Source organism: Xenopus tropicalis, chromosome 7, assembly GCF_000004195.4.
Source record: "Xenopus tropicalis strain Nigerian chromosome 7, UCB_Xtro_10.0, whole genome shotgun sequence".
Taxonomy (NCBI): Eukaryota; Metazoa; Chordata; class Amphibia; order Anura; family Pipidae; genus Xenopus; species Xenopus tropicalis.
In genome coordinates, this window is record NC_030683.2 from 81,738,070 (window position 1) to 81,760,171 (window position 22,102).

The following is a 22,102-nucleotide window of genomic DNA, read 5'->3' on the forward strand; positions in this document are numbered from 1 at the left end:
ATGATTTATAAAGCCTTGTCTTTACAAACTAAAACCTATTGAAAGTGAACCTCCTTTCAGATATATAGTGGAAGTTATCAGCAGTCCGTATACCTGACAGGGATCCATGGCCCCTGCAGATTTAAAAGTAATCCTTTATTAGTAAACAAAATGACATGTCAACACATACTGATGTGTCTTACTGAAAGCTTTGAGAAGTAAAGGATTGAACACGTCAGCGTGTTAAGCTTCATAAACCCCTGATATATTACTGTGGATCCCTTTAGCTTTGACATTGATTACAATCTTGTAATGTAATTGTGTAAATATTCCAAACTTATGGTACTCCATGCAAGATTTATGCACGCTTATGCATTGTGGACTTAACATTGTATGAAGTAAAACTCATACAATATGAGAAGATAGGATTTGTAAATTGTGCCCCAGTTTGAATTCAACTCCCAGCCTAAGGTGGTCTGAAGAACCACCCTTTACTTACCACTGGTATAGAATTTTTCCATAAAAACAGTTCCAGGTTATATACAATATTCTTGATCAATGATGAGTGTTCCATGTAATATGCACCATGACTATCTGCAGTAGAACCTCTGCTACACATTTCTCAGGGGCCCCTGGTAAATTTAATGCAATTTGCAAGAAAGTGTAAATTTAGGAAAAACAGGTAAATGCAGTTTGGTCTCCAGGGGCCTTCACAATTATGTAAAATCCAAGAATGCAAAATTGGTGTTCATATGTATTTAAAAAGGAACAGAAGTCAAGACGTTTTAGACAGAAGGATAAGTTGAACAGCCATTTTTAAAGCTGTCTCTGTCTGTAGCTAAATAGTCTGGCTCTGCTCTTTCCTCTCTGTTAAGTCTTTAAGTGCATCTAAAGAATGTAGAAAAGGCAAGTTCACTGGTTGACACATTGAATATTCAGCACAGAGATACAAACCTTACTGTATGTATACACTTTGATAATCGTTCCCTTCCATGTATTTGGAAGGCCATATAACTAGCACCTTTGGGAACTCCTCTCATAACCAACTTAGTTTGCACTGTGATCAAAATTAGTGATAAGTGGATTGCCCTGAAAGCTAAGGGACCTGAGGGTTCGGGCCAAGATAGTGACTCCAAGGTGCGCTCTTCAAGAGCTTCTCCTTTTGACAGTTTGGCAGAGTGAGAATCATAAAGTAGATGAGAACTGTGGACTGGATTGGGTGCTGGTTAGGAAGCAGCAGGTTAGGGTTAGGTTCAGTTTCAAAAATTGTTGACCAGATATCTGGAATGCTTGGGACATGTGGTTTGTTGGATAATGGCTCTGTCTGTTATTTAAATCACCATACCATTAAAAATTAAACTGGATTAATAGATAAACTGTAGTGATTTGTGGGTCAGCCCTAAACCTGTGGGTCAGGGGGTTTCGGGTCAACTTAGGGTTGACTGCCAGCTTTTGACTCCTGGAATTCATAGGTGTGCACATGCTCTGCCCCTTACATAATGTCAGAGATAGGTGGGTCCGGTGGGGGTCTATAAATAGAAGGAGCTGTTATGGTTCGGGCTGGAAGCAGAGTGGTTAGGGTTGGGTGCGGGTCGACTAAAAGTCTCTAATAGGCTGTAATCTATAAAAGCTGAAGTGAACAGATGCCCAACATAATAGCCAGAACTCAACTTGCTCCTTTGCATTTCTCTAATCTGTTACCAGTAACCAATCAATGGGGCTCATTTACCAACGCATCGCAGCGCTATAATAGTCGCAGAGAAAAAACTTTTGCCCTGCGCATAAGTATATTTAACAGTATAGCGCAAACTCGGCCGCTTAAAGTTTCATGCGCTAGTTTTGACGCAAACTGCTGCGCTATACAAACATGCACATATAATGTCGCAAAACTGCACATATGACGACGCAAAACTTGTCATAAATTGTGTGCATAGATGGTGCAAGCTAATGCTCTTATAAACCCGTACCAACTACTTGCTTCCTAACTTAACAACCTAGTCAGTTGGTGTTTAAATGGAAAAAAGATATGAAAGACTCCATCACATTAGCAAGGGAAACTGCCTTTATAGATAAGAACAAAGTTAAAAAAAAGGGTAAATGTTATTAACACATTGTAAACAAATTAACAATTATATTTTTCTAATAATGCTAATCAACATATCATAAATTAACATTAACATGGTTTTATTAATGACATACCTAAATTAGTTTATTGTAGCGCAAATCTGCGAATATACTAGCACAAATGTTGAAGAACGCGCAGTCAGAAATACGCCACAAATGAACAGGCGTAAAGATTTCAATGCAGCCGTGCCTGTGCAAATCTGCCCCTATATACGCGCAAATAGCACATATATAGGTGCAAAGGGCGCACTCTCGCAAAAATTGGGCACTTAAAACACGCCCCTAGCGACACCCCCAAAAAACATGTAGTTGTTTGCGACATTATTGCCCAGTATTTGCGACATGCGCATAAAAAGAACTGGCGGAAAAATAAATGAACCGACGCAATGTAACGCATATGCAATTGCGTGTGCCCACAAAATGGCGCATAATCATAATTGCGTCGGTTTGTGTGCTGCGATGCATTGATAAATGAGCCCCAGTGACTTAAGGGGACGTTGCTGTTTGCTTTTGAATCTGACCTGTGTGCTCAAGATCAAAGGCAAACTAACTGAACAGCCTTATGTGCCCCCCCATTTGATGACTAATTTAGAACTTAAAAGAGGAAGTTGTGTTTGGGCTATTATGGTAGACATCCACTCCAGATGATATTTTTGGCTAATTGACTATATTACAAACATTGTTTATTTTACATGGCCTGTGTATTTACCTAGTTTTATTTTTACAATAAGCTTTTTAATTTTTTCAAGTTTATTAAAAATTATTTTAGGATAAATACTGTACCCCCAAACAACGTAGGTCTCTATAAAAAATGTAGTGCATAAAACACCTCGTATGTAAAGCCAAGTTTTATCTAAATAAAAAATAATTTTCATAATTTTAATTAATGACCCTTCAAAACTTTAGGCTTAGCCACACATTTAGCTCCCTGAGCTTTCTCTGTCTTAAATTGAACATGGCATAGGCAAAGATAGATCCTAGATCCCTGAATTTATTCTTAAGGTTCTTCATCTACCATTAATTTTGAAATCAGTACTAATATGTACAGCTGGGTTATGCCTAGCTTCACTGCATAATTTGTCTGCCACATGCCAAACCCAAAGATTTGGGTTTGGCATGTGGCAGACATGACTTTTATAGTTTTGATTCATGGTTTAGCTCAGTTTTTGCCAACTTCAAATTCTGCAAAAAGTCAGCAATTAGCTGTGATAAGTTACTTTAGTAAGATTAAAAAAAACAAGATCCTTGTCGGTTGGTTTACTCTGGAATAAAATTTACTTCAGTTTTATGCATCCTGTTAGAAAGCCCTACTGAAAACATATGTTATGTAAATTTATCAAAACAATGATATATATGTGCTCTCTCATATATAAGCAGATTCTGATATTTGTTGTTTTGCTTCAGTTTGACTCAAAACACATTATAGACTTACCAGTATGCATTTAATTACTATGACTGCTCTGCTTTCTGTATTCAAGTCCCCACCCAAATATGTACTGTATATTAAGAACCCAGTTGATTACTCTGATCTGCCAGACTCACAGATGGGATACATCCACTTCAGCATGCAGGTGTAGAGCTAATTATAAGGCTATTACAGGCTAATAACATTACTGGTAATGCTAACGATGGGACTATATTTAGTTCAGCACCTGCGCAGGTGCAAAGATATATCTTGTGACATAACGTCAGGATCTCTTATTGGAGGGGGGTGGTGCGTATGCAGTGTTTATTGAATCTAGTAAGGTGCTGTGAATGACTCCATATCCGATCTGGCTTATGAGAGCTCATATAGATTCCTTCTTAAAAGATATGCAAAAAACAGATCATGATCGTGTAGTCTGTAATTTGTATTTAGTGCAAATGTTTGTATTGTGCATTCATTCATGCCAGTGTGAGATGTCTAACAAAGAGATTAAAAAAGGTACCAATACTAGAGTTTGATGCTGAAGGGATAGACATATTGATGGTCAACTGGGTCTACAGGATTTCCTTTTCCAGATTAACTATACCTAGGTTATCCTGTTTTAGAGGATATTTGGGGCAATTAAATAACATACATTAAGTATACTTTAGTAACCCACAGCATACACTGATATTTTTGGCATGAAACTAGGTCCAGTGCCACCCTAGGCATCAGATCTAAATGCACCCCCTACATTGTGAAAGTGACGTCATGTGCAGCATGTGAGTGATGTCAACTCTGGTGGCGGCATGAACCCCTCGCCGCCCCAGCTGCATTGATATCTGTACAGATATACACAGGGTCAGGGCCAGTGGCAAACAAGCAAAAATCTAAATAACAGGCCAAGGGTCAAAACTGGGAAGTCAGAAAATAGGGAAATAGGGGAACAAGTGAGGTGCAGTAATGGATTTAGAATTAGGAGACAGGTAGTTATGATACAGGAGGCTTGATCACAAGGGAATGTCTTACTGATCTCTCACTGTAGAGGAAGATAAAAGAGAAAGCTGAGGGTACTCAGGTAAGTGCAATGGTAAACAAAGGCTGGGGGTTAAAGTCATTTCATTTACTACTGAGCCAAAATTACATTTCCTCCTGTGGTCAACCCCAAGGAGCAGCCACCAGTAAACACAAGGTATCTAGTTCTACATCAGGGAGCTTATATGTGCCTTTACATAGCTCCCTTGGTAGATATTTAGGCAATATAAGATAATCATTGCACAGTTGTATATTTATATGTGTCTTTTTGTCTGTTTTTAAATGTATAGCTGGTTATAGTATTGGGTCATATTAGCTATCGATCTTGCCCCTCCCCCAGAACAACTCAGTACATTATTGGCCTGTGTCAAGTGGTAAGCCAATGGTCTAGCCGACCAATATCTGGTTGAAAAATGGCCATCTATGAAACAGGTTTAAAAATGCCATAGGACCAGGAGCACGTTCACCTGCTGATGGGTCTGCATAGACCACAGTTAAGACTCGATCACTTGTCCCAGCATCAAATTGGCTTGATTTTATGATGTTAAACCAGCAAAACTTGTGGTTTATGGCTAGTTTAAGAATTCATTTGGTGCTTTACTTTATATACCATGGCATTTTTTTTCTTGCACTCTAATTTCCTCACTTGTTTAGGTGAAGCAGGACTTTGTACTCCATTTTAGAGCACAGAGATCTTTGGCCACTCCCATAAATACAGTTCTGTTTGTGTTCTGCAGTGCTATATTCATGAAAGGCCAGGGGAGGCATGTAGGCATCCCTACCAGTCTGCTAACTCATGTGTCATTCAGATGTGCAGGTTAGTGGTGGCACATGTGCCTGCTGCGAGACCTCACAATTTTTTTATGCAGCGAGAATTTTGAAGCAAATCCAGACCCCATACAGAAGTTCTTAGGGGCATTCCTTTGCACATTTCTGTCCTGGATCTTTGTAAATGACCACACATGGTTTTTCAGCATTCCATCTCTTTGCTGTAGGCCTGTTCCTGTCCTGACTCTATATATAGATGTTACCCTTGTGTTATATTGTTAAGCATGTCATATTGATGCGTGTTATTTCATCTGGCTGCATGTTAATGTATTTCTGTGCATTTTAATATAGCTGTGTATCTGCTGCTCCCTCCTTCTGAAAATTGCTATTCTATGTTCTCTCAGCCTGTGTGCTATTATATCATGTTAATCATTTCCCCTGGAATGTTTTTTTATTCAATGTGTTTTACATCATTCTGGAAATTACTCCAAAGCTTGTGTTTGAACCCCTAACAGCAAAATGGTGAATTTATCTGCACCCCAATAATTAGCCTGTACATTTTTTTAACTGTGACCTTCTGTGACCCTTTTGGCTTACTCTTCTGTAAATGGGGTTTGATAAATTTGGGGGTTAGGGTTTTGGGGGATGGGTGTTAGGAGCTCTACGATCTTCCCCATGAGGCCTGGAATGATTCTTATCTCATCACCATGGAAACGAGAAGAGAAGGTGCGAGATGTTTTCATTTTCTGTGCTAATTCAGATATTCAGATGAAGTTGTGAGCTGTGGATAGAAGGGGGAGAGAGTGAGGAGATGAAAAGATATGGAGGGGGGGTGGAAGAATCTGAGAGAAACAACGGAAAGAAGGCTGAGAGAAAGATGAGAGAGGAATAAGAAAAGTAGTAAGCCTGAAAAGACAGAAAAAGAGAGGGGCAAACAGGTAAAAAAATAAAGTAAAGGGATGGAGGCTGAAATTGCAAAAAAAAAAATAGCTTTGCCTTTACTTTGTATATATTTCTAATTTTGATAGATTGTGAGGCCTGCAGGTAGTTAGGTGCAAAGTACTGACAACTAAAATGTAGTCGACTGTTTTGCATCCTTTAGACCTTACCATGTATAAATTCTTCCTGTATAAAAAATAAATTTAATATAGAAAAATTAAAAAAACAAACAATTAAAAAAAAAAAAAAAAAAAAAAAAATATATATATATATATATATATATATATACAGGCTCAAATGACGGCACACTCAGGATTTGTTAATAGACTGATTAATGAATAAGCATTCAAAGTGTATGAAATGGATTAATGGTTTACAAAAACAGTTCAGAAAATATTAATTCATGCCTATTGGAAAGTTGCTCAGGATTACATTTGCTCTTATTATGCCAAAATTAAGTATTAAGGGTGTGCTAAGTGCATGTAGATGATGGATGCTAAATTATCACCCTCTCAGCCACTGTAAACTGCTTTCCCTGTCACTGCTACTACCACTACTCATTGATCCTAAGCCACCAACACCACTGCTTCCCCTGCTCTAGCACTCTCTGCACTAGCGATGCCCCCCCAGACCCCCTCCAGTGCAAAAGAGGTAAGTGCAGGACATGTATTGGGGCTTGATAACTGGCATGGATTAAATTGAAGTAAGGATTTGGAGTATTGGTGTTTAAAATGAACAAAGGAAAAGTGCTGGTAATATAAGGAACAAGTTAGAGTATTGGCTTAAACAACTGGCTCAAGACAGGGGAGACGTAGTGACATTATACTGCACTGGCAGGCAAAGGGGGGGATATATTAGGGCATTGAGTGAGCTTGACTATATAGATAATAAAAGGTATAAACTGGTGGTCTGCCTTTTTTTGGTTCTGGGGGCAGCATTGTCTCATGCTCAGCCCTGTCCTATTCCAAGCTTGAGATGAACTATTGCAACAGGCTAAATTCCTCCAATTTAATTAAAGTAGAACATGTTAATTCAACATATAAGTAGAGTAAAATTAAGTTGCACCAAATTGGAAAATTAAGTTCAATGTTGAAAAGTGCAAAGTTAACCACTTGTGTATAACTTTCATTTATATAATTTCTACTAAGTGGTAGTGTTTTGGGGGATCCTTAATTGAAAAGGATCTGGGGATTCTTATAGATAACAAGTGTCTAATTCCAGGCAGGGTCATTCAGTGGCTACTAAAGCAAATAAAGTGATGATTTACATAAAAAAGGCCATTGGGGATGCAAACATAATTTTGCCTCTTTATAGGTCCCTGGTAAGGCCTCACCTTGAGTATGCAGTGCAGTTTTGGGCTCCAGTCCTTAAGAAGGATATTAATGAGCTGGAGAGAGTGCAGAGACTGCAACTAAACTGGTAAAGGGGATGGAAGATTTAAACTATGAGGTTAGGCTGTCAGTGTTGGGGTTGTTTATTTTTTCTCTGGAAAAAAGGAGCTTGCAAGGGGACATGATTACTCGGTACAAGTACATTAGAGGGAATTATAGGCAGATAGGGGGTGTTATTTTTTCCCATAAAAACGAGAGGCCCCCCTTTAGATTAGAGGAACGGAACTTTCATTTGAAGCAGCGTAGGTGGTTATTCACAGTAAGGGCAGTGAGGTTGTGATGGCAGATTCTGTTTATCCTTTAAGAGGGGCTTGGATGATTTCTTTAACAAGCATAATATCCAAGGCTATTGTGATGCTAAAATCTACAGTTAGTATTGCTTGTTATATATTGCTATGTGGTTTATGGATGTGAGTGTATAGATAGGTCAGTATAGGTTTGTGTGTGCTGGGTTCACTTGGAAAGGTTGAACTTAACAAAACTTTTTTTAACTCTGATATATAAAACTTAGCATTACGTATACAAGTCAACAAAAACACATACCCCCTGAAAGCCACAATCTATAACAGGCACTCACTCTCAAGTTGACAAATCTCTTGTAGCAGAACAATACATTCAATCACTAATTCACACAGTCAGCAATACTGATCTTGATGTTGTATTCTTACTATTCCTTGGCCAGTGGACCCCCTCTATGTGGCCCCCACCTGTCTGGTTGCTGTGACTTCTTACTTTTGTGTAAACTTTAAATGATATCAGTACTGAGATTAACTGCCCCCCTGCATTGTTCACACCTCAGATTCAGGCTGTAAAACACTGTATTGTTTAAACATGTTTAAACATGTAATGTATTGTTCACACCTTTTAATCCCTGAATTGTTCATACCTCAGGCTCAAGCCCCCACATTGTTCACCTGTTAACATCTCAGACACTGTAGGAGCCATGCCAGCACACACAGGCAGCATAGGGCAGGCAGAGCATGGCACACACAGGCAGCATAGTGCTGGCAAAGTATGGCACGCAGACTAGGTAAGGCAGGCACACACAGGCACACAAGTTAAGTCTTAATATGACATAATATAATTCTTTCACATATCAATGAAGGGTGATATGCTTACACCAACCATTTGGGGTTTTGCTGCGCTACCACCATTAATGTGGGTATGGTCTGAAGTGGGTGTAGTTTAAAAAGGGGGAGTGGAGAATCCAGTGCCCCAGCAGTGCCATTAATTTAAATGATTTGGCTCTCCAAACTTTTGAGGTGCATTTGGGTCCTGGCCCAGTTCACCAGTTCAATTAATATGTTACTGACAACATTTTCAGACATATAACTTAATTAGCTGTGACCCAAGGAGTCTGTGTATACAGTGGTGTATCTCTTTCATCCCTTTTTTAATGCAGCACTGTGGCTTTGGGTTTCTGTGTGCATTTTAATAGCTGTGAGCATTTGTCTTAGTAATTTTTGTCATTGTATCTTTAACATACATGCTGCAATATCCTTGGTGTCTGCTTCTTGCGCTCATAGTTTCAATCCTACTTACACAGCCCACCGCTTCATTGCTGGTTAATATTTTAGTTTAAATGTCAGATTTTTTTGTTTTTGTTTGTTTTATTGCATGGGATGCTGTGTATGTATGTATGCAATATGCATACATTTTGACAGGGATACTGTGTATCTGTGCATACATTTCGACAGGCATACTCTGCGTGCATTAATACCAGTGCTGCTGTTTACCTTACTGTCCAAATTTCTTAGTGATACCATATATCTGCCCATGCACAATACTTGGGTATCTAGGTATCTAGGTATCTTTGATCACTTTGTGACAGTGGCATTTATGGCATTTATGGCATTAATGATTAACATGTCAAGTATTTTAATCATTCTTCTGGTGTAGAGCACAGTGTTTCTTATTTTTCCTGCACCACTAACAACACATACCCCCCAACTGTCCCGCTTTAAGCGGGACAGTCCCGCTTTCTATAGCGCATCCCGCTGTCCCGGATAGTTCCCTGAATGTCCCACATTTTCGTAATAGATTATGGAAATGTGGGACATTCATAGAAGGATCCGCGACAGCGGGATGAGAAGGTTTAAGATGAGCGCTCCGACTCCTTGCGCTGCTTCTCTCCTGTGGCTCCTTCTCCGGCGGTCCCAGACCCTTTTACAAGGTTGCGCCCGTGCGTAATGACGTCATGCATACACACAACCTTATAAAAGGGCCTGGGACTGCCGGAGAAGGAACCACATAAGGAGAGAAGCAGCGCAAGGAGTCGGAGCGCGTTTGGGGGGCACTGTATATGGGGGGCTCTGTGTATGGGGGGCTCTGTGTTTGGGGGGCACTGTGAATGGGGGGCTCTGTGTATGGGGGGCACTGTGTATGGGGGGCTCTGTGTATGGGGGGGCTCTGTGTATTGGGGGCTCTGTGTTTGGGGGGCACTGCGTATGGGGGGCTCTGTGTATGGGGGGGACTGTGTATGGGGGGCTCTGTGTATGGGGGGCACTGTGTTTGGGGGCACTTTGTATGGGGGGCACTGTGTATGGTGGGGCACTGTGTATGGAGGGCACTGTGTATGGGGGGCTCTGTGTTGGGGGGCACTGTGTTTGGGGGGCTCTGTGTATGGGGGGCACTGTGTATGGGGGCACTGTATATGGGGGGTACTGTCTATGGGGGCCTGGGGGGCACTGTGTATGGGGGGTACTGTCTCCCCTGTGTGGGGGGGGCAAAACTGGTAGATAGTTATAACTCACTTATATTTATTATAACATTTGTCCTCCCTGTGTGTAATTCTGTATATTGTAAGATTGTACAGCACTGCGTACCCTTGTGGCGCTTTATAAATAAAGTTATACATACATACATACATACATACATACCGTACATACATACATAACTGACTGCCTTCTCTCTATATTTGTATTTTATATGTAGGAGTTGCTATTTTGTTTTCCTTAGGTAGTACAGTATGAGGATATAGCACATTTGCATCTGATCCCACCATTTCAACTATATAAAAGGAGTATTTTTAGAAAAAAATGGGGTGTGTTAATTGAGGCGTGGTCACAAAAGCGCGCACCAAATCTTTTTGTCCCTCTTTTTGTTTTTCAAATGTTGGGAGGTATGACAACATATGTGGCCTGTGTTAGGCAGATGAGATAACTAGTGTCTTTTATTAAAGGGGGGTATAGTGTTGTTTTATGCTTAGCTGTGGTTTCTATTAAATATTTTCCTAGGTATGCATTTTAGATAACACTTCATTTTGTATTCATGCCTTTTTTGAAATGATTTCACTATAGCTTTTTGTTGAGGCATGCCTTCAGGGCACATTTGTTGTGTTTTATTTTAAAGTAATATAATATGCAAAAAAGGTATTTGTTTTTTCCATAAATAAGGCAGTTTTATTGATAAAAAATAAATGAAGCCAAATGCTTGTTGAAATACCATACAATTAGCTGTCTACATATAGGATTCATTAAACGTGACATGTTGTGTGAAAAACAGTATTGTGCCAATGAATTGTACTCCTCTAAATGTAGAAGGAATGTGCCACCCATCTATTCCACTTCCTGCTGCCTCCTTTCCCAGGATGTGTACTGGTGCCGGCAGCACTCTGCACACTGCTCTGTAGGATAGGAACCAATAAGAAGCCAGGCTGACCTGATTGGGAACTGAAGTCTGTCGTTGCTTGTGTGACTGCAGGGCTGTGATTGGCTACTCCCCTCCTACTGTGCTTCTGGCAGGGACACATCAACCCCTCTATTTTTTATTTGTTTATGCAATATGTTTCTTAATCTTTTTTCCTATGAGCATGAACTACATATAATGAAGTTGCATGAACTTCATGAACTATATGTAATTAGTGTATATTCCCCCCTAACAAAATGTAAAACCTATTTGTAGCAAAATTTGTCCCAAGCAATATTTTTATTTCAGAACTGCTGTATTTGTAATTCCACGTTTTCACAGAAAAGTAATAAATATTTTACCAGTCTTCTGTTGGCAGCTAAGGGGTTAAATGGTGTATAGTTTCTTAGTGGTAATGTGGAACTGTTATTTTTCTTTCCGGACCTCTTTTTCCTGTGCTTGGGTCTCTGCCTACAGCTCAATAGTTGGTAATGAAAGAATCATTGATAGCCTGTGTCAGAGTGTGACAAGAGGAGAAATCCTCTCTGTTGCTCATATCACTGCACCATTGTTTCTAGTGAACCACACAGATGAGTGTTTTGTATAAAGGTGGAGATTTGGTCATTGACTATACTCGCCCTAAGTGAAATTCGATTTGTTTGATTAGCTGAATGCAGTGTGTTCCATTTAGAGCATAGTTTTTTTTCCCCTGCACACACAGAAGCCCAAGACAATGGAAATAATACTTGATATCTTTTCTCCCAGAAGTAAACTTAAAGGAATACTGTTCTTCATTTCCCAGGGTGCCACAACCATGTGACCTGTGCTCAGATAAACTTCAGTCACACTTTATTGCTGTGCTGCAAGTTGGAATGTTATCACCCCCCCCCCCAATCTTAGCAGTTGATCAGCAGAGCACTGGGAAGGTAACAAGATAGCAGCTCCCAGTAGATATCAGAATAGCACTCAGTAGTAAGAAATCCAAGTCTGGCTTGTGACTCCTCCAGTTAAATTGGGAGTAGGATAAACAATAGGTTATCTTAAGTGCAGTGACACACAAGGAGATTAGTCGCCACAGGTGACTAATCTCCCACAATGCCATCCCACCGGCTAGAATGTAAATCGCCGGTGGGATGGCATACGTGGCGCTGTGATTTGACAAAGTTGCCGAAGTTGCCTTGAGAGAAACTTCGGCGACTTTGGCAAATCACGGCGCCCCATATGCCATCCCACCAGTGATTTACATTCTAGGCGGTGAGATGGCATTGCGGGGAGATTAGTCGCACACGACAATGGAGATTTGTTGCGGCACTACTAATCTCCCCGTGTACCCCTGCCCTAAAGCAGTCTAATGTGTAGTGCTGGCTCTTTCTGAAAGCTCAGACTCATACATTTGTTGGTTCAAGAGTAACATTTTAAATGGTAGAGTGCATTATTTGTTATGTAAATAGTGTAAATTAGAAATAAAAAGTATAACATAAAAATCATGACAGTATCCCTTTCAGCATAATAATGTTAACAGCCTGCTCGGTTCTCTCATGAGACCCTATAGTTACATAGTTACATAGGGTTGAAAAAAGAGTCCATCAAGTTCAACCCTTCCAAGTAAACCCAACACAAACAACCTATACTTACCAATCTATACACTCACATACATAAACTATATATACAACCATTAGTATTAACTGTAGATATTAGTATCACAATAGCCTTAGATACTATGCTTGTTCAAGAACCCATCCAGGCCCCTCTTAAAGGCATTAGCAAAATCTGCCATTACCACATCAATAGGAAGGGCATTCCACAACCTCACTGCCCTCACCGTGAAAAAACACCTACGCTGCTTCAAATGGAAGCTCCGTTCCTCTAATCTAAAGGAGTGGCCTCTGGTGCGTTGATCGCTTTTATGGGAAAACACAACACCCCTTATCTGCCTATAATCCCCTCTAATGTATTTGTACGGAGTAATCATGTCCCCTCGCAAGCGCCTCTTTTCCAGAGAAAACAACCTCAACCTCGACAGTCTAACCTCATAGCTTACATCTTCCATCCCCTTTGCATCATTGCTTACCCCCTTTTCATCATTGTTCCTAGCTTCTTTCTCTTTAGGGGACCCAGACCATGGATAATCACAATGAAAGTGCCAGTATCTCATGTGAATGGAAATTCTATAAAAGACAAGTTTTATGTTCTGATATTACCTACACCTATCGCAAGGTGACTGCATAACTAAGTTAGTCTGAGATCTGTAGATGTGTAAAGTGTATACAAGAAAGGTATATGCAGATCAGTACTATCCAAAATGCTTTGTCCTGAAGAGTGCTGAAAATGTTATTCCTAGTCTCTAAATTTAAATCCTCTAGAAAAAGTCCTTGGGATACCTGATTCCTAAGCATAGTTTACATGTCTTGAGCAGATAACAGGTATGAGAAATAATATAAATTAATTGTATTTGACATTATTAATCTGTTAAAGAGGTTGTTCACCTTTGAATTTATAGTATGATGTAGAGACGGATTCTAATTGTGGATTTTGAGTTGTTTAGCCTTTTGTTCAGCAGCTCTCCAGTTTGGGATTTTTAGCAGCACGCTAGTTGCTAGAGTCCAATTTAACCTAGCAACTAGGCAGTGGATTGAAAGAGAGACAGGGATATAAATGGAGGGCCTAAATAGAAAGATAAGTAATAAAAAGTAACCATAACAATACAATGGTAGCCTTAAAGAGCAATAGTTTTTTGACTTCCGGGGTCAGTGACCCCATTTGAAAGCAGGAAAGAGTCAGAAGAGGAAGGCAACTCAAAAACTACAACAAAAAATGAAGATCAATTGAAAACTTGCTAAGAATAGACCATTCTATAACATACTAAACGTTAACGTGAAGTAAACAACCTCTTCAATTGTGAGAATTTGGTAGAATGGCATCAGGGTTCAAAAGCACCACTCCTCACAATAGATACATCTTTTGCGTAGGCTCACAGACTGGACTTTGGATCACACCAACAAAGTAACAAGAACAAAAATCTTTATTTCATATCAAGGTATAGTATACATGTACATATGTATATAGTTTTATATACATTCTATTTTTAAAGAGGCAATGCTATATAAAATGTGTGTACCAAATTAACTCTATCCTTGCTAGATGATCCCTTGCTTTTCCAGCCAATGCAGAGAATTTTGTGCTGCACTGCAGACTTCTTTCGGCTTGAGGGCTATCAGCTGAGCCTTTCAGGGTCTGTGTGGCATTTAATGAAGCATTAAGGAACATTTCAGTGTGAGACAAATAATGGCTCTTCATTCTCCCGTTTGTCCTGCTTGCTTCATTTTCAGTTAGGCAATACAAATGTGATAAAATTCCAGCCAGAAATATTCTGGTTAAAATCTAAAATTAAATACACTGAAAATTCTGGGGATTCACTTGCAGAAGGTGCCCCATTTCGGCTTTACAACAGTGTTCCCTCTAAGCCACACATTTCTGTGCACACACAAATCACACAAAGACAGCGCACAAAGGATTTTGTGTGAAAACATATAATTTTGTACATATTCTGCACATACAGTTTTTGAAGGTGAACACAGTATCCACAAAGTATTTTTGCGCACACAGCCAAAAAAAATTGAAGGGGAACATTGCCTTATAGTTTTACAAATACACTCAAGTGTATCTGGAATTCTGGGACTGAAATCCCTGCAGAAGAAGTGTGGGGGATTTTTGTACCAAAATTGTTCCAAAGCCCTGCAGCAAAGAACAGTGCATTTACATCTAATCTGCAATAAATAATTCAGCTTGAAACCCAGCGAGGTGTTGGAAATCAGCATTTCCCCTCCTCCTTTCCCTTAGATTTTTTTTCCTAAAAAAAAAATCACTGCACCAAGTTTATTGTGAATGTCAAAATCTGGAGTTTGTTTTCTTGTATCCTGCTGAGCCATAGTAATGTGGGAACAGTGAAGGTAGTAATATAAGGTAAGGGAAAGGATTTACACCAGTAGCACTTGGATATGTGTCACAGATGCAAGGCATAATAAAGCAAGTATTAGATCCTATGTTGGAGAGCTGTCTGGCATGCCACTCTATACCACAAATCATGATTGCTTACTTTGCAATGCAGTGTGGTTAGTAGGCATTATAGTTACTAGTATTACTAATGCTGCAAATGGAAGTACTGCAGAGCATTATGTAAAATGGTGACAGTGAGTTGAGAACAAAAGGGGTCACTTTAGCATTGTTTTCTTACCTGGAAGCTGAGGTTAAATGGGACCGTCAGAGTCCAATAGCAACTGGGTATAAGTCACCTACCAAGTGCCCCAGTTTCTTAGTTTTTGCACCCCAACCCCATGCTTTACCTCTGCTTTGCATTTTACATTTGCTCGTCATTTTCCCTCCTATCCTTATTGCTATTTGGGCTCTTTTTAGGACAAGGAGCTTGCACTTGACCTCTAGCTTGTTTGAGCATGCACATTCAACTACAAAGTAAATTGTATAAAAAGTGATATTGTTTGTGTTTTGGAGAAGGCTAGTGCTAATACATTCTCATACACTACATAAGCCCAGACCTTTGTTAGTCTTATACTGTCTCTGCTCTATATTTTGCTCAGTTTTTTTCATTGTTCTCTTTACTATTCTCTGACTCTTTTCCTTCTATCACAGTCTGGGCCCTCCTCTCCTACGATCCCATGATATAGCAGCCTGTATATTCTGGTAGTTGCAATGATGAATGATATCTAAGGCCTCTGTGTGCTGGAGATAAAACTCAGGCTGTTTGTTTTCAGAGAGCAAAATAAACGATCCCAGTTGTAAGGGTTGAACACAGAGACGCCACTGTAACTTACACTCATATTTATGGCAGCCTCTCTGAGACTACATTTCCCAGGGCTTGCTTAGGTTGTTGGGGTTAAATAATTTCTTTATCGGGTCAACAGTATATAGAGAGAACTTTCACCACACAGGCTTGCAGTCAAGATAGCAAGATGCTTGATTTTCTGATATGATAAAAACAGCCATAAGATTCATGTTCCAGAACTGTTACCCCATGCCTAGCAATAGGAAACAGACATAGCCTTCAGCAGATAGACTAGGGTCTTGTGTTTTGCTCATCAGGGCCCAGTGGCCCAGACAGAGTGGGCATTTTAATGCAAGTTTTTTTTGCTCTGGGAGAAGGTTAGTTTGTGGCATACAGCCAGCTTGAATTGATGAAAAATTCTGCCTGGCACACATTAACCATACTCTCAGGCACGTACTCATGCAATATCCTGCCAATCATTAAAGCCCCCTCCTTCTTTCAGCTGCGCCAGTCTCCAGGAGTGTTTGTACATGAGAAAGGGTGCCAGATGGCAGAGCTGGGGGCTGGTGGCAGGTATGCCCGGCTGTGTCACCGTGACAACCAGCCTGGCAGTACCGATGGGAGATGCTGCAGTAGGAAGCAATGAGGCTACTGTTCAGCACAAATACCAGGTTAAATATAACCCAGAAATATGACTGTAATAGTCAAATGATAGGAATAGCAATGCTTTTAGTAATAGAATGTATCCTGTCATACCTTATAACCACACATCTTTTACTTTCTGTAATAGCCAATTTCTAAAGCGGACCCTATTCCCTTTTATACAAGCTTCCTTATCAATCTCCGTGCAGAGATCACCTCAATTCTTTATACAGTCCTTTAGCTACTAGACTATAGCTTCAACACCATTCGTTTGATTTCTTTTAGCACTACCAACAAATGCACTTTTGTTCTATGTATTGGGATGCGAGAACTCCTCCTGCTTTAATTTTTGCATAGGATATTTTAATTCAGTCACTTAAAAAGGCTTTTGGACAACAAGTACGCATAATGTTGTAAAATATGGCCTTTTTCAGAGTCTCATACAGGGTCTTATTAGACACTGTGTACTTCAGGAACTTACTGTGATTCCTCATTCCTCTCACAGATAGATAATAGATAAATAGATACATAGATAGATAGATAGATAGATATGCTTTTACTCCACTTTGCAGTTGTGAGGTTTCCTGGGGGATGTTTGTGTGGTGGGGGGAGGTTCGCGTTTGTGCGTTTGAGGAATAGTCTCTCCGCACTTACCATGCACAGCTGTGCATATTTGCATAAATCATAATCTGGCTGTAATGTGATGAATGGAGGAGGGGAAGATACAGAGATGTAGAGAATATGGCAAGCAGAAGAAGGGTGGGGAAGCAAAGAGAAAAGAGGGCAGAGAAGATAACCAGAAGGGATCTAAATGGAAAGAAAGGGAGATGGATAAAGATAAAAAGATGTGAAAGTGTGATGGAAGGAGAAATAAAACAATAATCTAAATGTGTCTCTTTATTTGCTTTTAATTTTATTTATTGCAATTATATTCTTCAAATCCAGCTGTAGATATGGATATATGTAGAACTTGTATATATGTTCACAAGTTATTTTACATCTTTTGTGCAGACTTCTATACATATAATTCCACACCTACATATATAGGGCTCTTGGGCTTTCTTTTAGGGTCTCCTGTAGCCCAGTAGTTCCCAATTCAAGCTTATTCTTAAAAAACATTTGTGACCATTTGTATCATTAGTGCACACTAATGCTGTCTCACAGAGCCTAGAGAACATGCACATAATTGATCCTATTAGCATCACCCATGATTTTGATGGATTATTAGGTTTTACAGCTGTTATTGCATGATTGTTGTGGTGGAAAATGTCTACTTTTCTTAAACAACTAATGTTATGATAATGCAGCGCTGCCTGCCACTACATAAACAAACATCTTTACTAGTATACTGTTAGGTTAAAAGCATCATTTAATTATTATTGATGCCTTCCTAATTTTATTACAATTAAATGCCTCTTCATTGAGATCCACTTTTTGGGTGACCTACTAAGGAAAAATTCAGCATTCAAGTTGTTTACAAAAATTTCCAGTATCCTGGTAACTGGTGAACTAATAGGAAGGTACAATAACAAATATTATTGTAACAGTTTTTGTGTGTCCATTAGGACATTAGGAGAGAGAGTGATCTATCTTTTCTGTTACCTCGATAACATCATTTTAGGAATGACTGAGGGGGTCAAAATGCTGTTTAGACTAGCTGTCAACTAGTAATACATAACAAAATATCCGAAATTATGATGAAAAAATTATATTTTAAAAGATGTATAACCTTAAAAAAGCCTATAAATGCTGTAATGATTTAGGCCTTCAGAGTTGTCCCATCTTGGGTCGTTAGGCCATTTTTTTTGTGTCAATGACACTGTACATGCTTAGCGTGCTCTGGACTGCTGTTGAGAAGATAAGCTTAGGGGTCTTTGGAAACTATCAAAAAGTACTGAAAGTAAGGTTACATATGTCATGGACGCTGATGCTACAGGGCGGATTATTAATCATTTGCAATGCACAATGGACTTAATCTATGCTGCCATGTAATGTAAATCTCAATTAATCAGCCTTGTATTGTATCAAATGCTTTAGCAAAGTCCAAGCATCCACTGCCATTCTAGCATTAAGGTTCCTGCTCACTTCGTCATAAAAGGAAATTAAATTAGTCTGGCAAGATCTGTTACACATAAAACCATGGTGGTACAAACGTACAGTATTGTGATTTGCAATGTATTCAAGTATCCTATCCCTTATTACCCCTTCCAAAAGCTTTCCTACTAGTGATGTCAGACTAACAGGCCTATAGTTTTCAGACTGAGAACAGGATCCTTTTTGGAATAAGAGAACCGCATTAGCAATTCACCAGTCCCTCAGCACCATGCCAGACCTCAATGAATCCTGAAAAATTAAGTGAAGATGTTTTGCAATCACAGAGCTAAGCTTGTTTAATTCCCTGAGATGAATCCCATCTTGTTCTGGACCTTTGTTTACTTTTACATGTTCAAGTCTCTTTTGAATTTCCTCCTGAGTGACCCATGCATCAGTAGTTATATTACATAATATTATATTTGGGTCCATTAAAAGGGAAGCCTTGATTAGCTGGCTCCTAAGTTGTGCAGACAGATGAAAAATAAGAGTTTATCTTGTTCCCCATCAACCAACTGACCCCCTGTGATAATAAGGGTCCCACCCCTTCTTGCTTAATTTTTGTTACTATTTATATATTTAAATAATTATTTTGGATTCAGTTTAGCTTGACTAATTTTTTTTGCATGCATTATTTGCTTCCTTGTACCTGATGCATTTCCACTGTCCCAGCTAACTTGAATGCTTTAAAAGCATGTTTTTCTTACCAACCTTGACATTAACACAATTATCCAGCCATAAATGTTTTGCTTTGCAATGTCTTTCCTTGCTTACAAGGGGTATATACTGACTTGTATACTAGCTAAGCAAGATTTTAAAGATATTCTATTTTCCTTTTGAGTTTAACCCTGTAAAAAGCCTTTCCCAGTTGATATATTGCAGAGATGCCCTTATACTGGCAATGTCTGCACATCTAAAATGTAGTGTTTACTTACTCCTCTATAGATCTTTCTCCAACATTATCTTACAGAAGACCATGTTATGATCACTATTCCCAAAATGCTCACCCACAGAAATGTTAGAGATGAGTTCAGTATTAGTTATCATTGGGTCCAAAAGAGAGTCATTCCGAGTAGGTTATTAAACTGCCTCAAATATAAAGTTGTAATTTAGCATATTTACAAACCTACTAGCTTTTTCTGACTTGGCCACCCCATTACTCCAGTCAATGTCTGGATGTATTCTTAAGAAATGGCCATATTTTCTGTTATATATTAGCTTGCATACATGTAAAGAGTGACTACAATGTTATTGCACAAACAGTAGCGCAGGTTCTTACAAGATTTATTTATAAGTTATACAAAAGGCAAATTGTAGTTTTATGGGACTGTGCAAGTGATGGCAAAGATGGGCAGGTGGGGGTTGAACTTTAGATGTCAGTACAGAATTGTTAGACCCTCCCACGCCTCTCTGCTTAGAATACAAGCTGCCTGTCAGAACTGAGCCATATTAATCAGATTCCCATTCATGATATTTCCCCATTAAAGGTTTTTCCTTTAACACCTCGGTTTCAGTATTTTTTTACCTCCGTAACCAGCCATGTTTACAGATAATTATGCAAATAGTTCTGTTATGCTTAATTTTGCTGGGGAAGGTTTGTTGCTCAGTGTTTCTGGAGTAGTGTTTTTAGTGAATATATGTTGCTGGTTGCCAGGCAGAGATATATTATTAGTGTTCCAGAAGGGGGCATGTCAACGGATTCTGCATCAGGCTTTAGCATACAGATACATTAAAATGATTTAGTGCCATGTCTATGAAAGATTTGCATAGATTGAGTCCTGCATTCATTCTGCCCTCTGAGATTTGGCTTGTGATGTGTTTAATTAGAGCCTGTGTTAATTTTGGATGAAGGTAGCAGAAAGATTAAATCATTGCAGTTTTGACGGCTATCAGGAACATATAGTTAAAGAAAAGCCCTGAAACTATAAGTGGAGGGGCTGCATGACAAGGGATCCAAATGACCAGCAGCCAGATTACTCTGGTTTATGTTTAGAGATTGGCAGAACCAGGTGCAACTGTGATTAGGTGAGAAGGAAGGAGTTAAGGCAGGAGAAAGCTGGGCTGGGGGGCGGAGAAATAGAGGGTTGTGATGTCAGAAAAAGAAGCACTCACTTCCTTATCTCCTGAGCAGGTAGAAACATCCCACCCACCCTCCCCCTTTTTGCATATTTTGCAAAATTTCAGGAGTTTCTCTTTTTGATCTCATATTATCAATTAATAACTGAATGTAGATTTTTTCCTGAATGCATTGTTATATTGTTCTCTCTTTATCTTTATACAGTACAAACGTGAGAGTCGGCATTGTATTTAATTCATGTTAAGTACGATTGCTTGATCAAGGGAATGTTTCCGATTGCTATGGGAGTCAGGAAGGAATTATTTCCCTCTTGAGGCATAATTGGCACTAGCTTCAAGTTGTTTTTTTTTTGCCTTCCTCTGGATCAAAACAGTGGATATATGATAACATATTTTAAGTTTTATTTGTCACAGCAGTGGTAGGACCTTGCCAGAGTACTGCACAGGTAATTTTAGCAGAGGGAGAACAGAGGTTCTCTCCTGTGACTACACGGTGGATTGATAGATACAGATGCTACTACTGCTTGTGCTATGTGACGGCCTGCTTGGATTTCCTATCATCAAGACGCTGCAGATCCAGGACCGGCAGCTGAACTTCTCTCATGGTTGGTAATGCAGCTCCTGCTGGTAGCAGAGTTTGGGCCCATCCTCTCTGTGGCAGTCTAATACTCATTCAAGTCTTCAGTGAGGAATGGCAGAGCATAGTAGCGACCTCTTATGGAATTATGGCTTTAGAATATTGCCTTAGGTTAGGCTTGCAAGGTCCTATTTATTTGATAAAATGTGGATAAATGCTGTGGCCATTTTCTCCACCTCTGTCTGCTGGTGTTTTAGTAAGGCATGTAACAAGGGGGTTCAGTGGGGACTCAAGGCAAAGAAGTACCCTTGTCAAGAACTGTTCTTTGTCCAAATATTATTTGGGCACTAATAATCAATATTTAGTATTCTTTTTCATGCCCAAGGCCAATTACCCTACTGTACATGGCTCTAATGGAATAAATGAGTTTCTTTTGCCAGCTCCAGTATCACCTTTGATGTGGTACGGAGTTAAAGCAAATAAAATAGAACATTGAATGAGAATCTTCATAGACACGTGATTTTAAGGATTCGGATTCTTGAGCTTAAGCTACCACCACTTCTAGTGATTCCCAAAGCAGCCTGCATTAATAGATACAGTGAACTAAAAAAATCAGGAGCACAAGCCAGTGAGTGAATTTTGATGTTTCTGCCACAATTGCCAAAGTA

The 22,102-nt window shown here is 39.4% G+C and overlaps 1 protein-coding gene across 3 annotated transcripts in view; it reads left to right on the forward strand.

Annotated features, from left to right (window-relative positions):
• The window catches only part of dscaml1 (Down syndrome cell adhesion molecule like 1), a 141,546-nt gene that overhangs the window by 23,280 nt on the left and 96,164 nt on the right, over positions 1 to 22,102 (forward strand). The gene's annotated exons all lie outside the window — the stretch shown is intronic.